This window comes from Octopus sinensis, linkage group LG12 (genome assembly GCF_006345805.1).
Source record: "Octopus sinensis linkage group LG12, ASM634580v1, whole genome shotgun sequence".
NCBI lineage: Eukaryota > Metazoa > Mollusca > Cephalopoda > Octopoda > Octopodidae > Octopus > Octopus sinensis.
In genome coordinates, this window is record NC_043008.1 from 3,041,549 (window position 1) to 3,059,378 (window position 17,830).

At 34.5% G+C, this 17,830-nt stretch overlaps 1 long non-coding RNA gene across 2 annotated transcripts in view; it reads right to left on the reverse strand.

The window, feature by feature from the left end:
- Positions 1–3,129: 3,129 nt before the first annotated feature.
- LOC118765503 overlaps positions 3,130–17,830 on the reverse strand; it is a 41,414-nt gene continuing 26,713 nt past the window's right edge. Inside the window, exons 2-3 of one of the 2 annotated variants that reach the window (XR_005001364.1) lie at positions 10,413–10,670; positions 3,130–3,463 (exon numbers count right to left, since the gene is read on the reverse strand). This is a non-coding gene — a long non-coding RNA (uncharacterized LOC118765503). Of the gene's footprint in view, positions 3,464–6,213; positions 6,342–10,412; positions 10,671–17,830 lie in introns of those variants that run through there. The other variant, XR_005001365.1, reaches the window with a different exon arrangement.

A 17,830-nucleotide genomic window follows, 5' to 3' on the forward strand; every position in this document is an offset into this window, starting at 1 on the left:
TGTGAGTGTGTGCTTGATTGTATGTGCTTTACTTTCTTTCATATACATTGGCGAAAGATATAAGAATAAATTTTCTTATCAGATAAACATTAAAAAGTGTTAAACATATTTCTCAATCAAAAATTTTGCTAACATATTAAATAGTTAAGTTCAAAAGAATCTGAATCAAAACCACTTTTATCATAGCGCTACGGTAAACAGCACAATTGCGTCGTCAAGCGGATGCTTGTATTTCTGGTATGGGAGGAGGCAACGTCTATATAATACACACGGTTATTAAACGTATATAATTAAAATACATGCGCAGATCTGCTGCAGCGTCCGATATAATAGGCTTCTGCTATTCGTTACGTCTTCCTGTTCGGAGTTCAAATGCTGTGCAGGACAACTTTGCCTTTCATTAATTCAGCTTCCATAAAGGAAGATTCCTTTTCGATTGTTGTATTTTCTCGCTTTTGCTTTTATAATTTAAATATGGGAATTTAACATCCCGGATTTTTCACATAGCGTCAGGATGATTCGCCTGGAATTTGACATTAAGAGGAACACCTACCACATAGCAATCGTTTACACAGTAATGTTACGATGAATTAAGACAACTAAATACTTATTGGGAGAACCGATTGGGTTCCCAATATCACCTCTACCATCACCAAAACCGCTGTGATTATTTTACCAACAGATTTCGGTTAATTCTTTCTAATATAGAATTTCGTTGGTTTATTACATTTTCAGGATTTCATTTGCTGCTTTTATCGTTCACTCTCGCCCCAGATCGGCAATAACTACGATTCCATTGCCGATGATGAAGCGACCACAACCTGGAAGAGAATTATTTACTCTGAAATAAGAAGCGTTAAACCTATGCTATCACACACGATTACGGCAAAAAACTTATTGGATTTGGGATATGAAGCGTGCATGTAATATGAATAATCGTATCTCACATGTTCTCGGTGTTTACGACGTGTGTTATGTGTAACAGCGTTTACAACATCTATACAGCATGGTGTAAATGTAACAGCTATCGCTAAAAGGAAAGAAAAAATAGCAGCGACACCAGACGGAATGTAAGAGTCGATATACTCACGATTCTGTCTGTCTTATTTATTACAGAGATACTATTTATATATGTTAAATGTGCAAGTCAGTTGTATTTCTCAAAAGATAACATATAGTCAGAATGAGTTAATGTAGAGAAATGATATTGCTTGTTGTTCAACGGCAGAGAAACGACGGCATTGCGAGTTGACAGCTATATTGATTTCATTTGGCAGCACTGTCTACTAACAAGATGTGATCAGCACACTAAGCAAGATTTAAATTCTTCGTTGAATAAATGATGCAACCATACTTTTAGAAGACAGCATGTTCCTCAATAGAAAAGGAAAAAATAAACTTATCTCATATGCATGTAAACATTTCTTTTACCACGTAAAACAAGGTAGATTATGACGAAAATTAATACAAAAAAGACAGAATTATAATGATCTAGAATAATAACACAAATAAATAAATGTAAATATTTCTCCCCAACTGAAATAATTTTTAATGCACCAAAGTCTGAATCAAGATCTTGTTAATAGGATTATATAATTTGTCGGATTATTAACTTCATCTTTGGAGATCAATTATATTGCAATACTTACATCACAACTGTCTGGTGCTTCGTACGCTTCCGGGAAAATGACACCAAAAGAGATCAATGATCAAATATATCGAACAGGAGTTTGGATGGAATCTAATATAGAGGAATTCGGTACTTGTACGCATTAATGAATAAACTGCCCCATGACGACCGTCATCGTGTATTTTATTCTCTGGTGAATACCTTTGGCAATGAAAATGTAGAACTTTTGTCTCTATGGAGAAAGTTTAATCTCGAAAATTTACGCAGTATATCTTGTTATCAACTCGTATCATTTTCCGTTACATATTTTAAATAGGAGTGGCAAAATAACAGGTACATCAGAGTGTCGAAGAAACAGATTCCAACTATTTGATCTTTCTCTCTATAAACTGAGTTCAAACCCTGTCAACTCAATTTTCAGTGTCGAAGAATTAATGAATCGTCGTTCAAAGTAATCACGAGGACAATATCGGCGAGGAGCATCACCTCCCCATTGCTACTCTTTTGCCTGAATAAGATATTACTATTACTTATTCCAAATAGGGTGATAAGCTTGCGATTTAGTCAGAACGTAGGAAAACTGCCACGTGAATTGTTAAAACTCTTTATGCTTCGATACAACCAATCTAATCACGGTTAACTTGGCATTTCTTCTCTCTGGGGTCAATAAAGGAACAACCCAGCGTCACCTTAATGCTCAATTCAAAATCAATGGCCATTGTTAGTTGTTCCAAGTTATTACTAGGTCAGTAATGTTGTGTAACAATTGTTAACACATCCTTGCGTAGCGTTACCACGCTCAAGTAAGAGCTCCCGCTTGTGCTTAGCCAACTTCTAAGAAGAAACGGCAGTGTTCTGCATCCAGCATTACAAGCTTCATAAAGCTAGAATAATTCTGCTGGTTTATGGATAACTTAATACTACACAACAGCAATACCAGGAACAAGTGGTCAGTGTTGGAAACGATTTGGCTGTTAAACAAGGAAACACCGAGCTTTAAAATGTAAATTGGGGGCTACGGTCAACCCTAGGGTTAGGTTATGTTTCTTCCAGGTAATCCCGTTGCTTTTCTATTTCGAAAGAGATTATTCTGGACCTCATCCATGTCTTTGTTTTTGTTGTATTTACGAACTATTTGTTAATCCCAAACTATAGCTCAGAATTCTATATGAAAATTATATCGCATTGTAACAAACCCAAATATTTTGATAACCTTTACTAATCATGGAATCATATATTGGCATTACATATAATAATTAATTTTAAGTAGCTGTTATGCTGATTCGCTCTCTTACAAAATTAATAAGAAAATTAAATGGAGATAATGAGGGTCAATTAAAATTCTCTACTTTGATCCCCAATTTAATCTAGATCACTTGAAATACGCCGGTGTGATTCGCTGACATCTCCTGCTCACTTGAATACCATTTTGTATTCCAACATGACTGCCAAATAATTTAAGGCACTTAACAATCCGGAAAATGGGAATCATGCCATAGGAATCTTTAATATTTATTCCCTTTCAAAGTTTTTCATGGTTTTCATCAATTGTCAATACACATCAGTCCATCTGTCACCTTGTAATTCCATTAGGATTCTTGCAGTGCCTCAAATATTCCTGGTTCTGTTCGCTAGATATTCATGCATGTCAGCTGTCAGTCAGCAAGTGATTGGCAGGTAGATATTACTTGTATCCGTCACTCGATTTTCTGACTGTATCGCATCTTCATTTTTGAAATAATATCCAAATCGGATGTAGACCATGTTTTCCGAAAGAAAAGCAGTCGACGAAGAAATTACATATTCCAAGGTATGAAACCAGATAGTGTGTATCTGTAAAAGAAGGAATAAAATAGCCAAGATGGTTAAGGCTGGAATACCTAATGTTCGCAAGAACAGTTGCTGACAATAGATGTCCTCACACTATATAACCACAACATCAACAAAAGCTAAAACCCTGTTACCTTCCACTCAAGTGATCACAAGTTACCTTTTGGCTTTCAAATACAAATTTATTACTTCTGACTGAAAGCATTGTGTTTGACATATGTTTCATGATTTCCGATTCAGCATTTTCATTAGTATTTTGAGGCCGATAATTAAGGGATTCTGCTTTGCCTGTTTGACTTTTTACATTACAAAACTCCTATGAAATATACCCATTTATGTACAAGGAGCTGCTATGGATATGACTGCCACGGATTTAATCCACGATTTACTGGCGTGATCAGAGTTTACCTCAGGTAAGTGGAAACGTACTTGTGCGGTAAGAAACATAGTTCCAAACCGCATAGTTCCGGGTTCAATCCCACGGGATGGCACCCTAAACAAGTTTCTTCTACAATAGCCTCGGGCTGACCAAAACCTCATGAGTGGATTTGGTAGAGGAAACTGAAAGAAGCCCGTCGTATATATGTGTATATGTGTGTGTGTGTGTGTGTGTGTGTTTGTTTGTACTCCGCTTGTCAACTAGTGTTGTACAGTTTACATACCCATAACTTAGCGGTTCAGTAAAAGGGGGTTGATAGAATGAGTACTAGGATCGATTCATTAGACTAAAAAGAATTATTGAAGGTGTAGCCCCAGCATGGTCACAGTCTAATGACTGAAACCAAAGAAAGATAAAAGAAATACTCAAATTTTATTAAGTATTTAACATTAGACATTGGCTGGAACGTCGCTGAGTGGAATGAAAGTTAAAGAAAGTTCATGCCTCGAGAATAGAAACCGGGAAGTAACTGTCATAAGCCAAACACCCACACCACTACTACTCAAACGTTCATATACATTCCTTATCCATGGTGGAGTAATAATTCACTTCAGGTAAGCACACTTGTAATAAGCAATATTTTTCACATTTCGAATTAAAGCTATTTATCTGCTGGCGTCTAGTTTTTTTCATACGATTTCGTTTTTTATTTAGCTTTCGTCTACAAGATGTATGATGAAATATGCTTCAACCTAAAACATTCCCTTTGCTCTTATAGATATAATTTATCTTCCACTAAAATATTCAATAGGTAGAGCAATAAGAAATTGAATGAAGTCTTGCAGCGTTTGTTAGGCGTTTCAGGTAGTATTGCATCATATAACAGTGGTGTCAGTTCTAGAATGAAGACCATTTTCGGTAAGATATCTATTTCTACTTCATACAAAACATTTTGTGAATTTGCTGCATAACTATTCTGAAAATTACGAAAATTTTCTGAGAGCTCTTTATTCCATCCTGATGTTCTGCTGCCTTTGTATTTCTTCCCTTGTGCTGCCTTTATTTCTCTTTTGGCATGGAGGTTACACTTCTCTCGCTCTCTCTACCTTCATTCTCACTTTCTAACATTCTCCCTCTCTCAACCGCTCTCTCTCTCTCTCTCTCTCTCTCTCTCTCTCTCTCTTCACTCTGTCTCTCTCACTCTTCTTTCTCCATTCCTATACCTAGCTGTTATTTTATAGAATTGCCAAGACTTATCAAATTGTTTGCAGTTATTTTCTTATATTTCTTTTCTGTCATCGGCTATCGCTATGTTGCAAATGCCCATTTTCCTGAATATATTGGATTTATCTCGCATATTTTCGGAATAATTTGGATCAAAATTAGATATAGACTTTCTATGTCAAGTGATAGAACGAATGTGACAACACAGGAACTTTTGTTCACACTTCTCTCTACTCTAATACTTAAGCGTTCAATAGTTTTGGAGCGACTGCCACCAAGTAATTTCTTAGCAAATTCAATAAAGCATTCATAAAAATGCTTGTAAAAGACAATTGATGCTATTTACTTACAAAGCGTGGTCTTAACTCTGACCCTGCATACAACGCAGAACAAGTTATCTATTAATGTTTTCATAATGTTCATACCGATTTTCGCTGCGAATCAGTTCTTACAATAAGGCCTATTAGTCTTTCGAACATTGTATTAATCTGTTTTATTCTATCTACAAGTATTTACCTAATGTATTATTTTTCCTATAAGATAACAGAGTATGATCGGCGGTCGGTTTTTCTAAAAGTCTGAATGACTACGAAATGAATCCTCTGCTCATTTAGGAAAATAATATGTGTTTACAGTATCTGTAGGCTAATGGCATTAGGGATATGATCAGTACAATGAACAGTCAGTGCGGAAGTTTAACAAAATCTCACCCCATTAGTTTAGTCTTTCGCTGTTGATAACGAAGTTTTCTAATGTACATTTGAACACCATGGACAGACCTATTTCCTGCAGCGTGACTTTTTTTTATTTAAGAAGAAATCCTTCACAAGTCGAAGTAATCTATAGTTATATCTGTTCCTCAAAAGGTATTTCTATCGATTTTAAAACCAAGAATCTATACAGAGGTTGGCTTTTTGATGACTGTTGCCAAGTCGGAAGACCGAGTGAGACGAGGGTGTGTGACTTCGGTGTTCATGTTTCCAAGTTAGCAATTATAAAGAATCTGATTCTTAAATTTTTTAACCTTGGAGTATTTACTTTTAGAATAATATACTATCAAAAACACAGATTGCTGGTTTTAGTGTGAGCTTCTCTATATATCGCACATCCATAACATAATTCTTAGAAAGAAGACATTTTCAATAGTTAAGAAAAGATATTCTGCGACGCAGAAGTTGCGGCTGGAATGACTTTTATGGTAATTCTGCTCTTGTGTTTTCGGTTGTTCATCCGGGTGGGTGGCGTCCAAGTGAGTATGCCGGACCTTGTACTTATGACCTTGTATATATGCAAATGGATGGAAATGAAATATTATTAATAGAGACTTATGTAGGTGGATATCATTGTATGTCAAATTTGATCATTTACGGTGCAGATAAAAACATGGTAAATCATATTAAATTGCGTTGTCAAGACAATTTAGCTAACAAAGCTTGACTGGAAATAAAGTTGAATATAATCTCTTCTCCAAAATACCACAAGGCTGGAATCTTATCACTGCGATTACTTTCTATTTGTTCTGCTGCTTGATTACAGGACGTAAACAACAAACCAACACCGGTTGCCAATCTGTGATTGGGAAGGACACAAACGCAATAACATAGACTCATGTACATACATGCGAGCACGCATGCTTACACACATATATATACATGTATATATTTAAAACATTTTTGTATAAGCAAATAAAGTTCCAATTCCATTATTTCGACTACAGCCTAACATTACTGACTGGTGAACCAGTTTCTTTCGTTTTGCATCAAGCCAATAACGTAGGATAACCATATGAATCCATGAAGATGATCTACTCGATAATCACGGATAGTACAGACTACACTGTAATCACAACCAGGAATAAGGACTGCAATATTAAGAAACATATAATATGTGGAAGTACGCGTGTTGAGGCGTTAAATGTTTATATATTCTATCCAAGCGATCTTTGATAGAAGAACAGACAGACAGGCAGATAGATAGACAGGCAGCCAAACAAATAGATAGATAGACAGAGAGACAAACAAATAGATAGATAGATAGATAGATAGATAGATAGATAGATAGATAGATAGATAGATAGATAGAGATAGATAGATAGAAATATATGCGTATATACATGTGCGCGCTTGTGTGTATACAACAGCTTCTTTCAGTCTCCCTCAAGGAAATCCATTCCCAAAGCCTACAGCGTCCCATTGTTATAGTAGAAGTAGTATAACCAATGTGCTGCGTACTGTCTGCTAATGCTTAGGGAATATTACTAATTTATTCCAACGAAAGGTAGTGACAAGAATGGTGCAGTGTTTCAAGAATATGGTATTACACACGTTACAAGCAACATTTCAGAAGCTCGAAAACGAGTTGAAGGAATCGAATCTCTGGAATATATTGCACATGGAACTGCTCCTAAACCAATAAAATACATATTGGAACAACAAAATGGAATGTTGTGAGATGTTCGTCAAATATTCAATGAAAACAATGTTCGAAGAGAAAAGGAAAATCAGGCGTCAGTCTATCATTCACAATATATTGAAATCCCTTTTTAAGGAAGTGAAAGCTGGGATAATATTTGCTAAGGGAGCGACTACAGAACCCTGTGATAAACTTACCTACATTTCGTTCAGTGTTTTCATTATGTCATTGGAAGTGAAAATAACGTTGTATTTTATGACGCTGGCAATAAATGTATATATTGAAATAACTTTGCAGAAGTTCTGATTCGAAAGAGTGTGTTAAAATCAATATATTTAAAACTAGAAGAACTCATACATAAATGCACGTTCCTGTAGTTCTTACTCTACATCTAGTTGTTTGTTCCCCAAACTATTTCTCTCCAAATCAACATGCGACTGTTTCACAGGTTATTGCTGATATAAATGTTTGTTTCCGAAAAGTGTTTGCATAAACAAAAATGTTTATGCGTGTGTGTGTGTGTGTGTGTGTGTGTGTTGTGTGTGTGTGTGTTAAGATATGTAGCTGTACCTGCTTGTGTTGGCAGGTGGTGCATCGTTTTATAGACAGAGACCTCGAAGCAGGTAATCCATGCGTGCATGAATATCCATACATATGTATATACATATATGTATACAATTAAGGAGGAGAGGAAAAATTCCACGGTCTATGTATATACTCATTCAATCCATATTAACGAAATTCTCCAGGGTATACAAAGTACATACATGGATACATTCACCTGTATGATATATAAAAAAAATCTATCAATTTACAAATACATACATGTACACGAAAATGCATAAATATATAAAAATTCATAGATAGATAGAATGTGTTTTCTCTCCTCCTAATTTTATATTTCTGAAGCTCTCTCGGAGCGCTAATCGGTCGGGCTGTATAACGTGGATATCTATATCACTTATTTCTTCATGATACATACATATATATATATATATATATATATATATATATATATATATATATATATATATATATATATATATATATAAACAGGCAGAACGTTTCACAATGAAAAGCAGCTTCACATGTGCTTCGGAGTACCTGATATAAGCACTAACCTGCTCTGCGTGTCGAGAGCAATACATAGACCAAACAAAAAATAGTCTACGTAAAAGAATGGCTCTTCACAGATCCCAGATGAAAATTCCCCAAAACAGAAAAATAGCATTTTAGACGTTTGCGACAATAACACATAGACATTTGCTCCTCCTCCTTCTTTTTATTCTCCTCCACCTCATCCTTCTTTTTCTTCTTCTTCTTCTTCTTCTTCTTCTTCTTCTTCTTCTTCTTCTTCTTCTTCTTCTTCTTCTTCTTCTTCTTCTTCCTCCTTACCAAGAATTCAGAACGACCTCGAACCCACAACAGTAAACAAGAGAGACAGGCAGAAACAAGGGAAATGCCCCTTGTATTTCAGCACTCTGCAAATATTCTTTTAAAAAACTTTTCTTTTAATTTTTCTAAAATTTGTTTTCCATGCTTACAGTTGAAAAAGTATCAATGACTGAAACCGGTACTGAAATGTTTTTTATAAAATTATTTTAGCATTTTCCACCTTGACTTTTTTCCATATATATATCAACTTATGTGTTCCTTTTCCACCTTCTACATACATACACATGTAAATAATAGCAAACCAAAAGGACAGTGGAGTTATATTCACATCCAGAATTTTTCATTAAAAAGTTTTCTACAGCATATAGACGAACATATGTTTCAAATGCAGCAACTACACATTACTCCGTACGCAGTTATGCATCCTAGCCACTGTAATTTCACCAAGGGTCCCCCACATACATATTCATATATATATGTATGTATCTATGTATGTGTGTATATATGTATGTATGTGTATGTATGTATGTATGTCTATATTTATACACACATTTATATATGTCTTCACTGTTAGTGTTTTCTTTATTCCAATGAATTTTTATTCTAATCTAGAATACGATTCTTTCTTTTATGGTAAGAAACTCGAATTACAAACCTAAAAAAATGCATCCATATGTATATTCTTGGGTGTGTTGTGTATTGATATGCGCACAAAGACGACTACATATATATATATATATATATATATATATATATATATATATATATATATATATATATATATATGAGTGTTGTATGTATGTAGATATGTCTGTATGTATGTAAGTGTGTATGTATGTAAGTCTGAACTGTGTTAAACTGCATTCATTTTCGTGTATGTAAGTGGTATATATATATATATATATATATATATATATATATATATATAATATATATATATATATATATATATATATATACAACACAATGTCTTAATATTTTAAGTATTTCTATAAAGAATACAATTTCGTTCTGGAATCCAGCTTCTCTTCAAATCTAGATATTTATTTATAGCAGTCTTGTTACTGAATAACACTGGACTGACATGGGCCTAGATTACGTCTTACATTACATTGCAGAGTTCAAAGTTAGATTTGACACAGTTCAATAAAAGTATTCCAATTCTGGTTCTCTTTGAACTGCATGCTATGTTACATTTATCACTCACGTTTGGTACAAAAAGAAAGAATTGCTAAGAAAAGTAAATACACTTAAGTACAATATGTTTTGATCTTCCCCAAAGAGATTCCATGAATTACAACCAAAATCTGATCACATTAAAGAAGCAGAGAAACATTTTCAATTTGTTCCCTACATATTTGGTTTGAAGCAGATCTAAAGTAATTTATCTATCTCAAAGATAAATCGCAGGATTAACATATGTCTAGATTATAGAGTAAACGTTTATTGTAGAAGAAATACTTGATAGACAGGCTTTTTAACTATTCTTAATGTTTAAGACGGTTTTAGAAAATAATTGGTTAATGTAAAATTATATTTTACCTTGTAACTATCCACTTTGATTCAGACAAGATTAAAAGTACCTTTGACGTTATACAAATTGAATATCTATCGCTAGCTGAGCTGCCATCTACCGGTCATACCAGTTAAGGGTTATCGATTTTGTTAACTCAAACAACTTCCTTAACTATATACATACCAGTTATGTTCTAAAAACAAATGATTCTATTTGTCTACCAGCTGCATACGGTACTTGGTTGCAGGATTACTTGGCAGAGAATGTCGTGTTGAACATTATATCTGTAACATAAATGATAAACCTAAGATTAATTCTGTACTAAAAAGTGAATTCTAGAGAAAGCAGAATCAGTTTCTCTCAATATTGTTTCAGGATTTCCTAACATTCGACATTTCATTAATTCACTGAATTTAAGAAATATAATTTAAATGAAGACATGACAAGTATTTACTCTTCGCATAGCAACGCCATATTGTCTACATCTTCAAAAATGTTATTGTACGATATATGTGACAAATCAGATCTCATTACACAGTTGATTCTCTGAATATGTTGAATATTTATCTTGAAATAGTAAAAATAAACACATATCAATTATATAAATGCTTCATGTAATTTTATTCAAATACTATCCAATTTTATCCCCAATTGAGAGACTTCAGAATTAGATAAAGCTTGAGAATTCTAAAGAGAGTTGAAATGATAATACATGGTTTAGTTTAGCAAAGATTATTTGACATAACCTATTTCAGAATTCTATAAACATTTTCTCATTTTAGGAGAGTATTCTTTAAGTTTTCTGTGGTCTACTTTTTCAATGAATTAATGGAGATTATTTTTTTCTTTCTGCTGCATTCTGTAGCTGTGTGCTATAATGTAATTCTGGAACCAATTCATTTCCTAATAATTCAGAAATATTTTATGATATTATTTTAATGTCCAGGTTTTGCAATATATAACTCTCGCTGAGAAGAATATATAAACAGCCACCAACGATTCAGGTAAGCAAATTATTAACCTGATAAATAATGACGACCATTTTGCCTTTAATGGGTCTATACCTATTACTGGAATACACCATATGAATTAAACTGAAATTGTTAAATTGGTTTTACTGTCAGGAAGATTCTGGTTGTTTTTCATTTTATTATTGTTGTTACTGCTGCTATTGTTCAATAACTTGCCGCATGATAACCCAGAGGTCAATAAATATGATCAAAATGATTCAATGATAACACCCTCGTCTCTGTTATAAAGTTTGCTCATATAAGACATTCTTCCATTCGCTCCCTTATTTTTCGTCTCTCGCTCTGTGTGTGTCTCTCTCACACTCTCTCTCTACCTATCAATTTATCTATTTCTCTATGTATCACTTTCGCATTCCCCGCTCAATTTCTCTTTTTCTTTGGTTTGTAAACAATTGGGATTTAAGAAAGATTTCTCTGCGATATCGTGCAAGTCCTTCGACAACAGTGAGTTTTAAATATTGCTGTGTAAGTATTTCATATTGTATTACAATTGACCTTTGTGGAAACTAATCTGCGCTTTGGACTCTGGATGGCTGTGATTTATCGCCATCACCGATAGCAATTCAAGCAGGAACGGATGTCCGGAGATTTTGCAAGCAGGTGAGTAAATATTGAACAAGGTTATAAGAGTGTGATTTGATGAGAGAGAAAAAGATTGAGTAACAGGAGGACAGATACAAATGAGTCTTGTCTGATATTGGAAAGTTTAACGGAAACAGATGAAAATTTGCCGTACAAATTTCTTGAAACTCATAAATTATTTGAAAACGGAAGAGAGTTTAGCGAAAAGAAATCACGTGATTTAGATGCGGCAGAGATGAAGAAAGTGCATAGTGATATTAATGCTTCGATAAAATCTGCAGCATTGCTTGGAATTTTTCATTTCTTTTAAATGAACACATCTTGACCTATTTAATATTTGACGTTAGATAAAGCCTCGTCTAGTTAATGCTTTCATATAAACTTTTATTCTTTTCTTATTTTACCAAAAAATGCTGATACAATATGCTTTATATTCACCGTCCAGACGGTGAATTTGTTTTACAGGGAATTTTCCTATGCGGGGAAATTTCATACCAGGCATTTTCCTACGGCGAATCTTCCCACGGATGGTCGAACGTACGAACGAAATTGGGGCAATTGTAGCATTGATAACATATATGGAAGAAAGAAAGACAGGGAATCTATAGCAAAAACTTTGATTTTCACAAAATGGCTGTAGGTTGGTGTGTGCGTTTGCGAATCAGGAGGACAAGTTGGTTTTGAATAACATCTAATATGGGTTTTTTTTTATAAAGAAATATTATGATTCTAAGGCGATAGCAGATTTTTATAACATTTTAGCCGAGGCTAGACTTGATTCCATCAGTTAGAAAACTATAATGTTTTCAGCACTGGCCTTTCATTTATTTTTATTTATATTATTCAGAAATAATTTCGCGACAAGCTGCCAGAATCGTTAGCAGGCTGCGCAAAATACACAGCAGCGTTTTGTACGTGTTAGCGTTCTGAGCACAAATTCTGCCAATTCCTTCCTTTCATCCTTTCGAGGTCGATAAAATAAGTACCAGCTGAAGACTGGGGTCGAGGTAATCGACTAACTTCTCTCTGGAAATTGCTGACCTGTTGCCAATATTTGAAACCATTATTATTCGGAAATAATATATCAAGGGCTATTGATATCCGATATGTCATTCTGTTATCAGAAATGGTAGAGCATGGCATGAGAGAGAGAGAGAGGTGACTATTGTTTCTTGATGACCGAGCGATAATGCAAAGGAACCTACGTTGAGGGAATTGTGTTTATTTTGAGTCTCAATAGGTCAAATTCTTTACAGATTGATATCACATCATGTGTAACGAAATTGTTTTACTGAAATTTTCAAACACAACCAACAAATTTGAAAGTTTCCAATAGATTTGCTGCTGCAGTAAATTGTGCAAGAGAGAAATGAAGCGATAAACAAAGAGTCAGAATTAAAGAGCACCCAAAGGAATATGATATCGGAACATTTTTCAAATTATGCTGAAACGCTGATTATTTCTCGGTTATATCAGAGAGACTCACCGTGTTGTGGATAGAGTTAACTTATATTTTTGTCAATAAAATAGATATGGACTTTGTTCAGAATATAAACAAGATCATGTGGAAAACTTTTAGATATAAAAAAAAACATTGCTTGAATCATGTTCCTTTAAGGTGACCGATGGTCATATGAAGAGAGCTAGGGAAGATGCTGACACACGAAACGAAGTTTTTGATGGATTATCACTTGTATGTGTTATTGTTTGCTATACTTTTTCTATCATTGTAAAACCTATGCTAGTATATCTCTTTCGTGTATGCAAGTTAGTGTTGGATGCAAATCATAAGAAAACCTAGAATCTTTCTTTCTCTACTCTCATTTTCGAGGATTAGTGAACTTTACCAAAGATCATGCATCGAACTGACGTCAGACTAGAAAGACGTGTAAAGAATCCCTGTATGTGGACCGCAATATACCACACAATACCGTTTCATACTGAAGGTATTCTGTTATGCGGTGGAAAACACCATCAGATTATAAAGAAGAAGGCTTTTTCCAGCCTTTATATTTAACGCTTTCAATACGTATTACTGCGAAACAGAATGGTGGCAGCGAGTGTTAGGCAGCAATAGAAAATGACTAATTCAACGTGTCATCTCTTCATTTAAAGACAATCCAAATGAAAAAATAAATATAAATTTATTATTTTAACTTGGCAGCATTAAAAAGCAGCAACGTTGTGTTTTTATTTGTTTTGATAATTATTGAAGCATCGGTTAATGGTAGTGAAAGACGAATTCACACGAATAATGGTTCCATTTACTGAGTGAAGAAAAACTATGCAGTGAACAATGAAACCAACACATTGTTAATAAGTTACTAGCAGTGCCTAGACTTATTTCCGGCGTCTAAAATTTGCAGCTAGTATAATCAGCAGTGATAATGGCAAGTGACGCTTCCAGGAATAAGACATAGCGAATTTCAATATTAATCTTTATGTAACGATGCGGAAATGACAACAAACTAAATCATTGAAATGATGCAGAAAAATTCTTCGAAATAAATGAGGCTGGAAGAGAAATATTTTAGCTATTTTTGTCTTTCCTCTTGACAGACAGCATAGAACAAGAAGATTTTAAAGATATATTAACTCTAATTTTATGAAATGCTTTTTTTCTCTCTCTCTCTTTCTATTTATTTAGTAGAAATTGATTTTAAAAGATACTTTAGATCATAAAACATTGCATCATGTTAGCTGAACAAAAGTTGATCTTTAAAACTCAACTGACCTATAAATATCTCCAAATATTCATACTACATAGAAATTTATTTATAACTACAATTGGTAAATGGAATTTTGTGATTTCACCAGAAAAAATATTTTGCTAAATATATTTTAGAACAAAATTATAATTACGTATTAAATAGACGAGGAAAGCTGAAGGACATATCGTCTTTCTGTTTCAGTGAATGACAATTTTAGCAAAAATAAAGCTCATTTCCTGTGTATGTAATTGTTGATATTGTTTGTATTTGAAGTCTTGTATTTCTAAATAAAAAAATAAATGAAATATGCATTTATTGCTTGAGAATTGCTAAGAAATCTTTTATAAAATTCTCAATAGAATTATGAACTGATATGAATAATGATAAGAAGAATAATAATAACAACAACAACAACAACAATAATAATAATAATAATAACAACAATAATGTGAAGGAGTAGGACGACGACGACGACGACGACAACAACGAGGAGGAAGACGAGGTGGAGGACGAGGAGGTGGAGTACGACGACGGAAAGGAGGACGTGGGGGGCCAGGAGGGAGTAGCTGGTGATGATGATGATGGCGACGACGACTATGTTATTATTATGATCAAAAAGTAAAAATGAGAAAAAGCGACGTTGAAGATATTTATTGATGGTGAGATCTAACCCGAGGGGAAAATATTTCTTTAAAAAGACTTATTTAATATATGAAATATAAAGACAAATGTATTTTAAAGCATGTCTTTGTATGCTTGTCATAACGAACCTGATTTATTTTCAAAGTATGATGAAGTCACACATGTTTGAAAACGAAAGTTTTGAATAACATTTTCTTCAAGCGCTTGACTCGAACTCAGATCTTGAACTGTGGAAATAATTTATAGAATATTGTGCCGTGGCATAACTACAGTCCTTGAACCATTTTAAACGGCTTTTTTATAATTCCGTCACTTAACTGCAAAACAACAAAAGAATAATAATAATAATCTTTTCTATTAGAGGGAAACGTCTGAAATTTGATGGGAGGGGTACTAATCGATGTAATCGATCTCAGAGTTTCACTGCTACTGAATTTATCGACCGCGAAAAGATGAAAGGTAAAGTTGACCTCGGCGGAATTTGAACTCAGAACTTAGCGACTTTTGAGACACATTTTGGCCGGCGTGCTAACGATTCTGCCAACAATAAGATTACATTATTTTCTACCCCATGGGTCCAGTTGATTAAATCGACCCCAGTACGCAACTGATACTTTATCGACCCCGAAATATGAAATGCAAAGTCAGCCTCGGCGGAATTTGAACTCAGAACGTGGAGACTGACGAAATGCCACTCAGCATTTTTCCAGCGTGCTAACGTTTCTGCCAGCTCGCCGCCTTATAATAATAATAATAATAATAATAATAATAATAATAATAATAATAATAATAATAATAATAATAATAATAATAATAATGATGATGACGATGATGATGATGATGATGATGATGATGTATTGCAATAATAATTGTAGAGACGAAGATAATAATCATGACCAACATCAAAGAGATGGTGAAGACCTATATGACAAAAAGATACCAAAAACAAACATATTCGGAGATATGCAAATGAACAAAGACGGTGAAGGGGAAGGAGAAGCGGCCAAATACATCAGTCCCAACAGACGATAATGTATTTTTTCAATAGCTGGAGTAATTATTAGATATAAATATTTAGAGAAGATACATCCCGAATGTGTGGATAAGGAATCTCTATTAAAGAAGGCCCTTCGGGAATATCACAAATATAAAAGCAAATACGTAGCTCCAACTACAAAACTTACAAATATGCAAAACATTGAGAAACCTAGCACTGCTCGCCGGAAAACAATTATTATGTGGGATGTTGCAATACATTGAAAGAAGAAGACCCCAGGAAAACTCTGCACAAACACCTGGTGCTCAGTCATATTAAAATATGAATAACAAACACCACGGCGACGACGGCGAAGATGATCAACATCAATCATAACAATCCTCTTTATTATAGGCACAAGTCCTGACATTTAAGGTAGAGGAATAATTGATTACATCGACCCCAGTACTCAACTGGTATCTATTTTATTGACTCCCAAAGGATGAAAGGAAAAGTCGACCTCAGCGGAATTTGAACGCAGAACATGAAGACGGAAGAAATACCTATTTCTTTACTGCCCACAAGGGGCTAAACACAGAGGGGACAAACAAGGACAGACAAACGGGCTAAGTCGATTATATCGACCACAGTGCGTAACTGGTACTTATTTAATCGACCCCGAAAGGATGAAAGGCAAAGTCGACCTCGGCGGAATTTGAACTCAGAACGTAACGGCAGACTAAATACAGCTAAGCATTTCGCCCGGCGTGCTAACGTTTCTGCCATCTCGCCGCCTTGTACAACAATAATAATAATTATAACAGTTATTATAAAGCTATTATGAAAAAAAAAACAATATGAAAAGCATTGCGATACCTGTTATCGTCGAGGCCCACAATGAAACAGTTCGAAACAGAAAAGTCCAGAGACATCAAGCAGCGCAAAATACATGCTTAAAAGAATGGCACTGTGCACATTTTACGAAGAGAACTATCACCTTAAATGTCCAAGTATTATAAGGTATTTTAAAGAGCATTCATGTAAACAAGTGCCTGTTTAAGAAGAAGAAAATGAAAAAGGAGGAGAAAAAGAAGAAGAAGAAGAAGAAGAAGAAGAAGAAGAAGAAGAAGAAGAAGAAGAAGAAGAAGAAGAATGTCTTCTTTATTAATGACTAAGTGTTCATATCAGAAAAACCTCACTGAGGACTATACAAGACAGAACAATGTGGGGTTACAGAAAATGGAACGACTGTAAACAGTTTTAACTATGAATCGTTCCCCAAATGACTTGTTAGGTCTGCCCATGGGAGGCTGACAAAAGGCCTTCTCTATCGTCTGTACGCGAATGCTTATCAGAGAGCAGGTGGGTTGTCGTTTTCTCGTGTCTTCTGCTGAGTGTCAAGTCAGGTTTTGTAGTGTACTAAATATGAAGTTTGCAAGGGAAGCATTGCACGGACGCCTCATCGCACTGATACACGGGTCCATCTGCTGCCCTACTTCATT